Below are 15,616 nucleotides of genomic sequence, written 5' to 3'. Positions count from 1 at the left end.
GTGCTTTGGCCTTGCGACGACACCTCCACATTTAGTAATGGTGGTGTGCTTAATGGTGGTGGTGGTCTTACAGTGGGGGTAGCAATGGAGCATTGTTGGCTACCCTCAGTCAGAGCAGGTGCACATGTGCTACCTGAGGTTTTGAAGTCCGTCCACGCTTGCAAGTGCATGTTGATTAAATGTCTAAGCATGCAACTGGTATTCAAATTTCTGAGTTGTTTACCTCGGCTCGGTCCTTCCGCACTTCTTACAGGTAACCTTTGTCTCATCAGTAGGATTTTGGACAAAGAAGTGCCACACTGCACTCTTCTTACTATGGTAAACATTTTCTGGCCTTGCATGCTGTGCTAAGTTGACCGTCTGGTCAAGCTGTCCTGCAACTCTTTTAGTTTTTGTTCCACGTTTTAGAGCAGCTACCGGCCTGCTAGATAACCGCTGCTGCGATGTCAATGCCTGCTGCGGATCCTTCTCCTTATCTGAACTATTGCCAGCGCCACCCTCCTCCCCCAATGGATGCCAATCCGGGTTCCATAACTGGGTCATCCATCACCTCATCTTCAAAGTCATCTGCACCTTCTTCTTTACCTTCCTCTGTGTCACTGTGTAAGGTGGTATAGTATGCGGGAAGGGGCACCTGGGTTTCATCAGGGTCAGATTCTGGCTCAATAGACTGCGAAGGCCATGTAGTGCTGTGGGTCAATGTACCAGCAGAATCATCTAGCAGTGGCTGTGCATCAGTGCACTCCATGTAAGATTCATCTTGGACTGGGGAATTCAGAATTTGACTGGATAACCTAGGCATGGTATGTGAAAAGAGCTCCATAGAGTAATCGGAAGTGTGGGCTGCCGCATCCTTAACTTTTGGTGGGAGTGAAGGACAAAATGAAAGGGGTTTTTTATGACCAGAACCCTGCATTGATGACTCCATGCCTGCAGGTTTTGGCCATTCAGAAGAGGAGGCAATAGAGCTGGTGGCTGTTTCGGCAATGTATGCCAAAACCTGTTCCTGATGCTCCGGCTTTAAAAGCAGTTCTCCTACTCCAAGAAAAGGCAACCTTACGGGCCTTCTTGGGCCAGAGGATGACGCAGGCTCAACACCTCCTGCCTTAGCTGCTATTGTGCTTTTGCCAGAACCAGCCGATGCACCACCACCATCAGTACCAGCTGCGCCCCCCTGCCCACATCCGCGGCCTCTTCCACCATACTTCCTCATGTTTGGGAAAATGTACCAAAAATACCAGCAGAGAGAAGGTACTGTATGAGGAGCGTCCAGCTGTGTAAGGTGTATTAAACAAGTTAAATAACCCTATATATTATGTTAGTCACAGATGCTCTCACAGTATGCATTGGACCGTAATACAACAAGCAGATATACGGAACTGTATCAGAAATGTACAGCTGTATATGATTTTTGTGCAACTAACAATCTCCGTATATGTATTTATGGAGTGTCACACACACACGCTGACTAGGTATAAAAGTGACTGTAATGCAAACGGCAGATATACAATACTGTTGGAGAATCAGACATCTCTATACGATGTGTGTATGTAAAATTGTCAAGCTCCGTGTATTTGTATATGGACTGACACACGCTGTCTCTGTCTAGTTTTGACCGTCATTAAACAGCAGATATACAAAACTGTTTGAAAAACGGACAGAACTCTAAGGTGTAGGTCTGGAAAAACGCAAAAACTCCTCAGCTATTTTTTCCAGAGTCACACACAGGTAGCTTTTATTTGTCCGTGCTAGAAGGCGGTACACGGTAGTGTGTGAGGAGCGTAAACCGCTGTACGGTGTGTGTATGTAAAATTGTCAAGCTCCTCTAGTTTTGACCGTCATCAAACAGCAGATATACGAAACTGTTTGAAAAACGGACAGGACTCTAAGGCGTAGGTTGGGAAAAACGGAAAAACTCCTCGGGTTTTTTTTCCAGAGTCACACACAGGTAGCTTCTATTTGTCCGTGCTAGAAGGCGGTACACGGTAGTGTGTGAGGAGCGTACACCGCTGTACGGTGTGTGTATGGAAAATTGTCAAGCTCCGTGTATTTGTATACGGACTGACACACGCTGTCTCTATCTAGTTTTGACCATGATCAAACAGCAGATGTACGAAACTGTTTGAAAAATGGACAGGACTCTAAGGTGTAGGTCTGGAAAAACGGAAAAACTCCTCGGCTTTTTTTTCCAGAGTCACACACAGGTAGCTTTTATTTGTCCATGCTAGAAGGCGGTACACGATAGTGTGTGAGGAGCGTAAACCGCTGTACGGTGTGTGTATGTAAAATTGTCAAGCTCCATGTATTTGTATACGGACTGACATGCTGTCTCTGTCTAGTTTTGACCGTCATCAAACAGCAGATATACGAAACTGTTTGAAAAACGGACAGGACTCTAAAGTGTAGGTCTGGAAAAACGGAAAAATTCCTCAGCTGTTTTTTCCAGAGTCACACACAGGTAGCTTCTATTTGTCCGTGCTAGAAGGCGGTACATGGTAGTGTGTGAGGAGCGTACACCGCTGTACGGTGTGTATGGAAATTGTCAAGCTCCGTGTATTTGTATACGGACTGACACACACTGTTTCTGTCTAGTTTTGATCGTCATCAAACAGCAGATATACGAAACAGTTTGAAAAATGGACAGGACTCTAAAGTGTAGGTCTGGAAAAACTCCTCAGCTTTTTCTTCCAGAGTCACACCCAGATAGCTTCTATTTGTCCGTGAAAGCAGCCGGTTCACGGTAGTGTGTGAGGAGCGTACACCGCTAGATGGTGTCTGTAAGGAAAATTGTCAAGCTCCGTGTATTTGTATACGGACTGTCTCTGTCTAGTTTTGACCGTTATCACACAGCAGATATACGAAACTGTTTGAAAAACGGACACAACTCTAAGGTGTAGGTCTGGAAAAACAGACAAACTCCTTGGCTTTTTGTTCCAGAGTCACACCCAGATAGCTTCTATTTGTCCGTGATACCAGCCGGTACACGGTAGTGTGTTAGGAGCATACACCGCTAGACGGTGTGTGAAAAAATGAACGCTCAGTAACTCACCAGGACAAAATAATAATATATGGAGTGCTTTGAAAAAAGCAGTTTGAACAACAGTGTGCACACAGCAATGCAGCTAGCAGGTAGCCTTAAAAGGCAGCCTAATCACCACCAGCACTGCTGCACACAACAAAAATCCTCCACTTTCACTGCACGCTAACTGTACAGTGAAAAGCGCTATCAGCAGAAGCAGCTTTTTTTTTTCTTCTACCCTGTCTAATGCTCTCCCTGTTCAGAATTAGCAGCAGCACCTCTCCCTATTGTAAGATCGGCAGAAGTAAGATGGCGGTCGGCGTTCACAGCCTTTTATACCCACTGTGACACCACACAAAGCCAGCCAATCACTTCAATGCCCTTCTCTAAGATGGTGCTGGCCACTGTGCATGTCATCGCGTTGCTCACAGTGTGCATCCTCCATCATTGGGTGAGAAAAGGCGCTGAAAGCATCATTTGAAATGCGACTTTGGCGCGCTGATCGGTGACCTCATGCTAGGGTCGAGTTTCGATCGGCGAAACCCGACTTTGGCGAAAGTCGCCGATTTTTTAATCTGACCTACCTGTTTCGCTCAACTGTAGTGTTAACATTTCATGCTCAGTATAACAAATATTAAATGTTATTACCATGGAGGGAACATTGTGAAATATGTGGCCTGCAGTATATGTCTCATTTTTATTATTAAAATGATAATAAACTAAAGCATGTGTCAGAGTTTTCCTTTTATGACTTAGAAAGAATCTTATGTTGTCATGGGAACGTCTTCGCCACCATCATTCCTGGCAGTGCTGGTTTTGCTTTCATTAGCAATCAGTGGGATTGCTGATTAAATAATCATTTTCACTTTTCTGTAGGACGCCCTACAGTGCACAGAAATATTGCTTTCTTTATAGGTATCACTTGATAACACCAGAGCAATTTTCATGCAAATATGTGGGACTTACATCCCAATACAGCATGTAATTGTAAGACATAAAAAAGCTCTGCAATCATAAGAGCATTCAGATTCCTTGTTATCAACTCATAATTTTCTATAATGAGTCCTCAGATGACATAATGATGTGGGCATTGAGGGTAAGAAAATGCCAACAAAGATTCATTCTAAGTATTATTATTTTGTTAATTTTCTCATTTATCATAGTCTAAAGTTTAACCCTTTATGGACACAGCCAGATTTAATCTTTAGCTTGAGTCAGACTAGCGTATAAAAAAATTGGTCTGAGGTTGATCCAGTAAAGTAGGACGAGTGTCATGTGCGAACAATTCGATTTTCTCTGCTAGTATCCGTATGACATGCAGAGGCAATCCGTATGCAATGTGTTTTTAACATAATCTTTTACATACTGTAATTTTCTATGTAATTTAAAGCTAGTTTTCAAACTAACAAAGCAATCTTATATACAGATATAGATAGCTGGATAAATACAATAGGTAGACAGATAGATATAATAGATAAATACAATAGATAGTGTTACACCCGAAGGTGGCGCATGTGGTTCATAGACCCACTGTACCACAGACTGAACCTACCCTGGAGGGGCATAACTAAGCAGCTACCTACCTTGGCGTTCACTGGAGCCACTAATGGTGAGATCAGGCTTGTGCAGCAGGGAGCTGCCAGGTGCCACTCCCGGGGGGGCGTCTGGCAGTAGCTGACCCCAAAGGTCTAAGACGTTAATCCAGATTCCAAGACAGGGCAAGATTACTACTTTGGACAAGTTAAGACAGGATGGCCACTTGGATCAGGTTCAGACTGTGCATACAGGACGGCTACTTGGAATGGTTCAAACTGTGCAGACAGGATGGCCACTAGGGACAGGTACGAACACACAGGTCTTGGGTAACAGTTCAGGTACTGCTGATGCAATAATAAAGTACAGACACTGCAGACACAGTTTCAAGATATGGACTTCACCAAAGCGGTCACAAGAAACATGAACAACCTCTACTGGACTAACGGGACACAGGCTGCAGGAATATTTATAACAGATTAAGGACGGGGCACTTGGCAACATACAGTTGCACACACCAAACCACCTAACTGTAACTATAGGGGTTGTTCAGAAACCTACTTATTGGGGAGGGTGCATTATACAACATGCCTCCCAGCTATTAGCTGGAAGACATCTTGCAGGTGATCTACATTATATTAAATGCCTCTCAGCAACAAGCTGAGAGCATTTAGTATATGCGTGCTGCCCTTTTAAGGAAATGGGAGCTCGTACACATGAATGCTAGGTGCACCACCGAGAATTGCGGCGCACACACTAGAAAGCAGGAGGAACACGTCGAGAGACCACGCCTCGGGGCTGGGGTGGACACCATGTAGGGGCGCCGACCATAGTGATACAGATAGATAAATGTCCGTGAGATGCATAATTAGTGACGTGCATGTGTAGTTTACAGTACATATATTTAGCTAATAAGCAAATAAAAGAAAAAAATTGAGTGGGGTCCCCTCTATTTTTTAATAACCAGCTAAGGGAAAGCAGACAGCTGTAATTACGTGTTATTCCCCCATTTTTAATAATCAGCATTAATTATTAATAGGCTGGGAAATGCCATGTATATTGGCCTCTTTCCAGCCTAATAAGACTAGCCCTCAGCCCCCCAGAAATGGTGCATCCATTATATGCACCAATTCTGATGCTTAGTCTCAGCTCTTCCTGATTCCCATGATGCATTGGCAATTGGGGTAATGGGATTGTTGGGTTGATGTCAGCAGCTGGCGCTGACATTAAGCCATGGGGTTAGTAATGGAGAGGTATCTGACAGACACCCCCATTACTAACCCTATAGTCGAAAGAAATAAACACAGACACAAAGGTCTTTAATTTGTAAAAATCACTCCCTGACAATTTAGCTCTTTCATCCATTTATTAAAGCAAAAATAATCCACACTGGTCAGCCGTAATCCAAATAGAGGTCCCACTACAATCCACATCTTCTTCCATTTGGAGAACGAAGCTCCAGAGACTGAAGCAGCAGCCAATGCCAATTCTCATGCTGCACTCTGCAAGAAACTGGCATCTGTGATGAGTGGAAAGGCTACCGCAGTTCACAGATGCTGGGTCACAGAGAGGCCAGTGCAAGAGCAGCTATGATAAGTGTTAACGTTACTGCTCATCATTCTGGCTCTCGCACTATGCAGCACAAGACCCGACTGCTGTGGACTGCAGTAACCTTTCTGACGTCATCGTCTGTAACAGCAGCAGGGTTGTCACAGACCACAGCATGAAAATTATTGTTTTTTAATAAATTGCTGAAAGAGGGAAATTGTCGGGGAGTGATTTTTACAAACAAAGACTTTGTGTCTGTGTTTATTCCTTTTGATTATGGGGTTAGTAATGGGAGTGTCTGACAGGTTGGGAAGAGGTATTGACCATGAACCGTCCCAACTAGAGTTGAGCGACTTTTGGTTTTTTAGGGTCGAGTTTCGTTTCGTGAAACCCAACTTTTCCAAAAGTCGGGTCGAGCAAGATCGGCCGATTATAGGGAAAAGTCGGGGTCGTCCCGAAACACGAAACCCAATGTAAGTCAATGGGGAATAAAAGTCGGCAGTGAGAGGAGGACAGGAAACACACCTACAGTGCCCATTTGAATGCCAAAAGCATCAATTCTTCTTACTTAAGCTTGTCAACCTTAATTAACTTCATAATACAAGTTACGCACTGAAAAATGGGGGTTATTTGGCTAAAGTTGTGGGGGGTAGGGCTGGCTCCAGGTTTTCATGTGCCCTGGGCGAAAGAGCGCCCCTTTAACACATACCACAACTTATCATGCTCCTATACGGCAGAGAAATAGCGGTATAGTACAATGAAAAATACTTCACTTTTTACATCTCATGACGAGGCCCATCTATTTCTCCATACAGAATCATTGGTCCCATATAATGTTTGAAACAGTATATGATGAGCTCCACATAATGCTACAGTATATGTTGGTCTCCATGGATGAAGCTCCACTGTCTTATGGGCCCAAATAATGCTCCAAACATAATGGGCCCCATTTCTAATGCTCTAGTGTATAATGGGCCCTGTAAATGCTGCTCCAGTGTCTGATGTCCACCTTTGGAATGTTCCAGTGTATGGTGGGCCCCATCTATCATTCTCCAGAGTATAGTGCTCCCCAAAAATTGCTGTCCCAACATTGAAAACAATCAAATAAGTCTCCTCGCTAGGGAATCCCTGTACTAGTCTGGACTCCTCGTCGTCCCCATCTTCCATCTCACTGCACAGTATTTCAACCTTGCAAGTGCTGTGATCCTGAGCAAGCAGGGGGGGCCCACTCGTTGGCGACGGCACTGGCACAGGGCCCCTGATAGTACGGTGGTGTGTCTGATGGCGGGTGGGCCGAACCTGCACTTTCATCTGCAGCTTCCTCTTTGTCACCGTGTAAGATGGAACTGTATATGGGAAGGGTAACCTGAGTTTCATCAGGGTCAGATTCAGGCCGTGTAGCGTGCGAGGGGAATGTAGTGGTCTGGGTCAATGTACCAGCAGATTCATCGAGCAGTGGCTGGGCATCAGTGCACTTGTGTCGCCCCCAGGAGTACGGTCGCCACAGTGGCATTACCTTCCTCCTAGGGAGTGTGATGTCATGCTTGGGAGCAACGAAGGATCTCTCTAGCAGGTTAACTGATTGGGCGGCGTTATTCCCACGAGTCATGACCCTCCAAAGAGCATTCATGAAGGCAAAGTGTTTGTTTTACGTGGGCAGTATGATTGCAAAGCTGAACCTTAAAGGAATGTCCAGAAGGGCACCACCAGGAGTGGAGCCTACGGTTAAATTCGACTCCACCTGGGAAACCTCAACCATGCCAGCTACAGAACAGATGCACACATTGCAAGCTTAATTCCGTTAACGAACGAGACTCCGTCATGCCTCGCGGTCCAAGTCTGGCTTACTAGAGGGACACGTGAGGCTCTGGCACATGAGATTGGCCAATAACTGGTGTGTCATGCCCTTACATGTCCGTGGCTGCATGTGCGCTACACTGAAAAGGCCAGCGTTTGTCGCTTACAGGTGCAGATAACCCGCTGAACAACGTTAGTGATGGGGATCACTGATTACAATTATTACCCGCGAACGATGATTTCCCAGTAAGTGCAGGTCAACCGCAGTTCCGGAATTAGGCCTAACCGTCATTCCTGAAAAAATGAAAAACTTACGTGTGCAAACCACAGGTGCTGTAGCTTGCTTAACAGCTCGCCAGCCGTTATCACGCCCAGTATGGATTACACGTGATTGCACAAAGGTGAGAAAGGGTACCGTATCCCCGGATAACATGTATGGATAGCGTACACATTCAAAATATATGTCTATACATCAGGAGGCAGGCTCAGACGGTGTTAGGCCCAGTATGGCTTGCACGTGATTGCACAAAGGTGAGAAAGGGTACCGTATCCTCGGATAACATGTATGGATAGCGTACACATTCAAAATATATGTCTATACATCAGGAGGCAGGCTCAGACGGTGTTAGGCCCAGTATGGATTGCACAAAGGTGAGAAAGGGTACCGTATCCCCGGATAACATGTATGGATAGCGTACACATTCAAAATATATGTCTATACATCAGGAGGCAGGCTCAGACGGTGTTAGGCCCAGTATGGATTGCACGTGATTGCACAAAGGTGAGAAAGGGTACCGTATCCCCGGATAACATGTATGGATAGCGTACACATTCAAAATATATGTCTATACATCAGGAGGCAGGCTCAGACGGTGTTAGGCCCAGTATGGATTGCACGTGATTGCACAAAGGTGAGAAAGGGTACCGTATCCTCGGATAACATGTATGGATAGCGTACACATTCAAAATATATGTCTATACATTAGGAGGCAGGCTCAGACGGTGTCATAGAATCATAGAATCATAGAATCGTAGAGTTGGAAGGGACCTCCTGGGCCATCTGGTCCAACCCCCTGCTCAAAGCAGGATTCGCTAAATCATCCCAGTCAGATGTCTGTCCAGCCTCTGTTTGAAGACTTCCATTGAAGGAGAACTCACCACTTCTCGTGGCAGCCTGTTCCACTCATTGATCACTCTAACTGTCAAAAAGTTTTTTCTAATATCTAATCTGTGTCTCCTCCCATTCAGTTTCATCCCATTGCTTCTAGTCTTTCCTTGTGCAAATGAGAATAAAGTTGATCCTTCTACAATGTGACAGCCCTTTAGATATTTGTAGACAGCTATTAAGTCTCCTCTCAGTCTTCTCTTTTGCAAACTAAACATTCCCAAATCCTGCAACCTTTCCTCATAAGACAGGGTTTGCAGACCGGTCACCATTCTGGTCGCTCTTTTCTGAACTTGCTCCAGTTTGTTGATGTCTTTTTTAAAATGTGGTGCCCAAAACTGGACACAATATTCCAGATGAGGTCTGACCAAAGAGGAGTAGAGGGAAATAATGACTTCACGTGATCTAGACTGTATGCTTCTGTTAATACATCCTAGAATTGCATTTGCCTTTTTTGCTGCTGCATCACACTGTTGACTCATATTCAGTCTGTGATCTATTAGTATACCCAAGTCTTTTTCACATGTGCTGTCACTTAGCCCTATTCCTCCCATTCTATATATGCTTTTTCCATTTTTATTGCCCAGATGTAGTACTTTGCATTTCTCCCTGTTAAAAACCATTCTGTTAGTTGCTGCCCACTTCTCCAGTTTATTTAAATCTTTTTGAATCCTCTCTCTCTCTTCTCTAGTATTAGCTATCCCTCCTAGCTTTGTGTCATCAGCAAATTTAATCAGTTTACCCTCAATTCCTTCATCTAAATCGTTGATAAAGATGTTGAACAATACAGGGCCCAGGACAGAGCCCTGTGGTACCCCACTTGAGACATTCCCACTGTCAGGCACAGTATGGATTTGACGGCCCAGACTACACAGCGGAGGAGCAGGGAGAGGTAAAGATTGCAAATGCTGGGGCCCTGCCCAAGCAAGGGGGACCCACTCGTGGGCGTCGGTACTGGCACGGGGCCCCTCATAGTACGGCGGTGTGTCTGACGGCGGGTGTGCACCACCACCGTCAGAGACACTTGACTGCACTATGAGGGACCCTGTGCCAGTGCCCGCGCCCAAGAGTCGGCCTACCCACCAGTCCAGGGCAACGGTACTCGCACGGTGTCATGCGCTAGGTGGTGACCCCAGCCATGGGGGGGAGGCAGCACAGTTAGGGAGTTTTAGAAAGTGGCATATGTTGATGTTGGACATTTAGCTGATGCAAAAGGCGAAATAGGTCAAGTCCCAGGAAGAGGTGGACCAAAGCAAGCCATTTTTCTGTCACCCTATGTGTCATCAGGGGAAGGTGGGACAAAATCCTTGGAAACCCATGCATGGTTCATTTTAATGAAGGTTAGATCATCCACATTTTGGGTTGACAGACGGGTCCTTTTTTCTGTCAGGATTGATCCAGCTGCACTGAAGACTCTTTCCGATAGCACACTTGCAGCTGGGCAAGTGAGCTCCTGTAAGGCATATTGGGCCAATTCAGGCCAGATGTCCAGTTTAGCGGCCCAATAGTCAAAGGGGAATGACCTGTGTGGGAGAACATCGATATGGGAGGAAAAGTAGTTTGTAACCATAGTTGACAACTGCTGTCTCCTGTCACTTTCCATCGATGCAGTATTACCAGTTGTGTGAGCGGTACTTGAAAAATCAGTCCACAACATTGTCATGAAACCCCTGTCTCCAACGCCACTTCTGCTGTGTGCACCATGAACACCTCTGCCAAGCAGCCCCCGGCCCGTACGGCTCGTGTGAGAACCATCACCGCTGCTGTGTGCTGGGAATGTCTCAAGCAACCGATTTACCAGAGTTGCTTGTTTATTAGCCAATATTAGGTCAAGGTTCTCCTGTGGCATGATGTTTTGTAATTTGCCTTTATAGCGTGGATCCAGGATGCTGGCCAACCAGTAGTCGTCATCGTTCATCATTTTGGCAATGCGGGGGTCCCTTTTTAGGATCTGCAAGGCATAATCTGACATGTGGGCCAATGTTCCCAGTGTCAATGATGCACTGCGAGTGCTGGGTGGAGGAGCACTTTCTGGCAAATCCACATCCCTCCAGTCACGCACAAACCCTGTACCAGACCTTGCCACGCCAACATTTTCACTTGCCCCATGAGATGCATCCTCCTCCCCTAAGTAATCATCACCATCATCATCCTCCTCCTCCTCTTCTTCCTCCACCTCGTCCAGGAGAGGTCCCTGAGCAGACAATGGCTGAATGTCATCAAGGATTCCCTCCTCCTCTTCCTCCTCATCAACATTGGCTGCAGACGCCTGCTCCTTAAGGTGCGTCAAAGTTTGCATGAGCAGACGCATAAGTGGGATGCTCATGCTTAGGATGGCGTCGTCTGCGCTTACTAGCCGTGTGCATTCCTCAAAACACTGAAGGACTTTACAGAGGTCTTTCAGCTTCGACCACTGCACACCTGTCAACTCCATGTCTGCTCTCAAAGTGCCTGGCCGTGTATCCTCCCACAAATGCATTATGGCCTGCCTCTGCTCGCACAGCCGCTCCACCATGTGCAGGGTGGAGTTCCACCTTGTTGCAATGTCGATAATGAGGTGGTGGTTGGGAAGGTGGAGCAATCGCTGCAGCTTCTGCATACGAACAGAGTGTACAGGCGACCGGCGGATGTGCGCGCACAGTCTTCCCACCTTCTGGAGCAGGGCTGTTAACTCCGGATAATTTTTGAGGAAGCACTGCACCACCAGGTTCAAGGTGTGAGCCAAGCAAGGTATGTGGCTGAGTTTTGAAAGGGCTATGGCTGCCACAAAATTACGGCCGTTATCACTAACTACCTTGCCTGCCTCAAGATGTACACTGCCCAGCCATGACTCAGTTTGTCGCTTCAAGTACTCGGCCAGCACCTCGGCGGTGTGTCTGTCGCCCAAACACATCATCTGCAACACAGCCTGCTGACGCTTTCCACTAGCTGCTCGATAGGGGGACACCTCGTGTGCAACAGTGGCAGCTGCAGATGGAGTGCTCGTACGACTGCGCTCTGTGGACGAGCTTTTGCTTCTGGAGGAGGAGGAGGAGGAGGAGGGTCAAACGCCTACTGCCAACTGTTTCCTATACCGTGGGCTAGGCAACACTGTCCCACCACCGCTGTCCCCTGTGGACCCTGCATCCACCACATTAACCCAGTGCGCAGTGATGGACACATAACGGCCCTGGCCATGCCGACTGGACCATGCATCAGTTGTGAGGTGCACCTTTCCACTCACTGACTGCTTGAGTGCATGGACAATGCGGTCTTTTACATGATGGTGGAGGGCTGGGATGGCTTTGCGAGAGAAGAAGTGGCGACTGGGTAGGTCATAGCGTGGTACTGCATAGGCCATGAGTTCGCGGAAAGCTGCGCTTTCCACCAACCGATAGGGCATCATCTCAAACGAGATTAGTTTGGCAATGTGGGCGTTCAAACCCAGTGTACGCGGATGAGAGACTGAGTACTTTCTTGACCTACTCATAGTGTCTGGGAGGGTGAGCTGTACTTGAGAGCTGCATATGGTGGAAGTAGCGGTGGACAGGGCGGACTGAGAGAGGGTTGATGATGGTGAAGGAGTTGGTGTTCTTTCTGATGGCCTAGATTCAGTATTTTGTTGATATAACAGTGGGATTCCCTGACTGCTGTGGCCTTGCAACGACACCTCAACATTTGCTGCTGTGCTAACCGGTGGGCTTACAGTGGGGGAAACAATGTAGCGTTGCTGACTACCTTCTTTGTGATCAGTTGCACATGTGGCACTTGAGGTTTGGTGTTGTGTCCACGCTTGCAAGTGCATGGTGGTTAAATGTCTAAGCATGCAACTGGTATTCAAATTTTTCAGATTTTTCCCTCGGCTAAAGGTCTTTGCGCACTTCTTACAGATAACCTTGGCCTGATCATGAGGATTTTGTTCAAAAAAGTGCCACACTGCACTCTTCCTACTTTGGCAGACATTTTGCAGCCTAGCACGCTGTGATCTTTTGACCCTCTGGACAAGCTGTCCAGCAACTCTTTTGATTTTTGGAACCTGTCTTTGGAGTGCTCCGGGCCTGCCAGATAACAGCTGTTGCGATGTCGATGTCTGCTGTGGATGCTCCTCATCTGAGCTATTGGAAGCAGCACCCTCTTCCCCCAATGGATGCCAATCTGGGTCAATAACTGGGTCATCCATCACCTCCTCTTCAATGTCATGTGCACCTTCCTCTGTGTCACCGTGTATGGTGGTATAGTGTGCGGGAAGGGGCACCTGAGTCTCATCAGGGTCAGAATCTGGCTCTGTACACTGCAAGGACAATGTAGTGCTCTGAGTGATTGTACCAGCAGAATCATCTATCAGCGGCTGTGCATCAGTTCACTCCATGTCAGATTCATCTTGGCCTGGGTAATTCACCATTTCACTTGATAATCCAGGCATGGTATGTGAAAACAGCTCCATGGAGTAATCAGTAGTATGGCCTGCGTCATCCTTCAATCTTGGTTGGGGTGAAGGACATAAGGAAAGGTGTGGTTCATGAACATGAGCCTCCAATGACGACTCAGTGCTTTTACTTTTTACAACTTCAGAAGAGGAGGCGATAGAGCTGGAGGCTGAGTCAGCAATGTAAGACAAAACTTTTTCCTGATGCTCTGGCTTTAAAAGCGGTTTGCCAACTCCTAGAAAACTAAGCCTTCGAAGCCTTATGGAGCCAGACGATGACGCAGGCTCAACACCTCCTGCATTCGGTCCTATTTTGCTCTTGCCACTACCATCAGATCCACCACCAACAACATCATTACCAGCTGCCAACCCCCGCCCAATTCCACGGTCTCTTCCACCAGCCTTCCTCATTTTTTGTAGAAATGTAGACAAAATCCAACAAACTATATAGTAATGTAAAACAAGGTACAAGGTGTCTATAGGACAGGGGAGATTTTGAATTTCTGCACACACTTGTGGACACTGGACACTTATGGATTGTGTGAGGCCCACTGAATATCACAGCGCTATGTCACAGGCTCGATGGCACAGGTGTGAAAAAAGTGACTACAGGATAAGGGAGATTTTGAATTTCTGCACACACTAGTGGACACTGGACACTTTTGGATTGTGTGAGGCCCACTGAATATCAGAGCGCTATGTCACAGGCTCGATGGCACAGGTGTGAAAAAAGTGACTACAGGATAAGGGAGATTTTGAATTTCTGCACACACTAGTGGACACTGGACACTTTTGGATTGTGTGAGGCCCACTGAATATCACAGCGCTATGTCACAGGCTCGATGGCACAGGTGTGAAAAAAGTGACTACAGGATAAGGGAGATTTTGAATTTCTGCACACACTAGTGGACACTGGACACTTTTGGATTGTGTGAGGCCCACTGAATATCAGAGCACTATGTCACAGGCTCGATGGCACAGGTGTGAAAAAAGTGACTACAGGATAAGGGAGATTTTGAATTTCTGCACACACTAGTGGACACTGGACACTTTTGGATTGTGTGAGGCCCACTGAATATCAGAGCGCTATGTCACAGGCTCGATGGCACAGGTGTGAAAAAAGTGACTACAGGATAAGGGAGATTTTGAATTTCTGCACACACTAGTGGACACTGGACACTTTTGGATTGTGTGAGGCCCACTGAATATCAGAGCGCTATGTCACAGGCTCGATGGCACAGGTGTGAAAAAAGTGACTACAGGATAAGGGAGATTTTGAATTTCTGCACACACTAGTGGACACTGGACACTTTTGGATTGTGTGAGGCCCACTGAATATCACAGCGCTATGTCACAGACTCGATGGCACAGGTGTGAAAAAAGTGACTACAGGATAAGGGAGATTTTGAATTTCTGCACACACTAGTGGACACTGGACACTTTTGGATTGTGTGAGGCCCACTGAATATCAGAGCGCTATGTCACAGGCTCGATGGCACAGGTGTGAAAAAAGTGACTACAGGATAAGGGAGATTTTGAATTTCTGCAGACACTAGTGGACACTGGACACTTTTGGATTGTGTGAGGCCCACTGAATATCAGAGCGCTATGTCACAGGCTCGATGGCACAGGTGTGAAAAAAGTGACTACAGGATAAGGGAGATTTTGAATTTCTGCACACACTAGTGGACACTGGACACTTTTGGATTGTGCGAGGCCCACTGAATATCAGAGCGCTATGTCACAGGCTCGATGGCACAGGTGTGAAAAAAGTGACTACAGGATAAGGGAGATTTTGAATTTCTGCACACACTAGTGGACACTGGACACTTTTGGATTGTGTGAGGCCCACTGAATATCAGAGCGCTATGTCACAGGCTCGATGGCACAGGTGTGAAAAAAGTGACTACAGGATAAGGGAGATTTTGAATTTCTGCACACACTAGTGGACACTGGACACTTTTGGATTGTGTGAGGCCCACTGAATATCAGAGCGCTATGTCACAGGCTCGATGGCACAGGTGTGAAAAAAGTGACTACAGGATAAGGGAGATTTTGAATTTCTGCACACACTAGTGGACACTGGACACTTTTGGATTGTGTGAGGCCCACTGAATATCAGAGCGCTATGTCACAGGCTCGATGGCAC

This window comes from Dendrobates tinctorius, unplaced genomic scaffold (assembly GCF_039654945.1).
Source record: "Dendrobates tinctorius isolate UK_male_01 unplaced genomic scaffold, ASM3965494v1 ptg000250l, whole genome shotgun sequence".
NCBI lineage: Eukaryota > Metazoa > Chordata > Amphibia > Anura > Dendrobatidae > Dendrobates > Dendrobates tinctorius.
Note: the sequence above shows the minus strand (reverse complement) of the source record.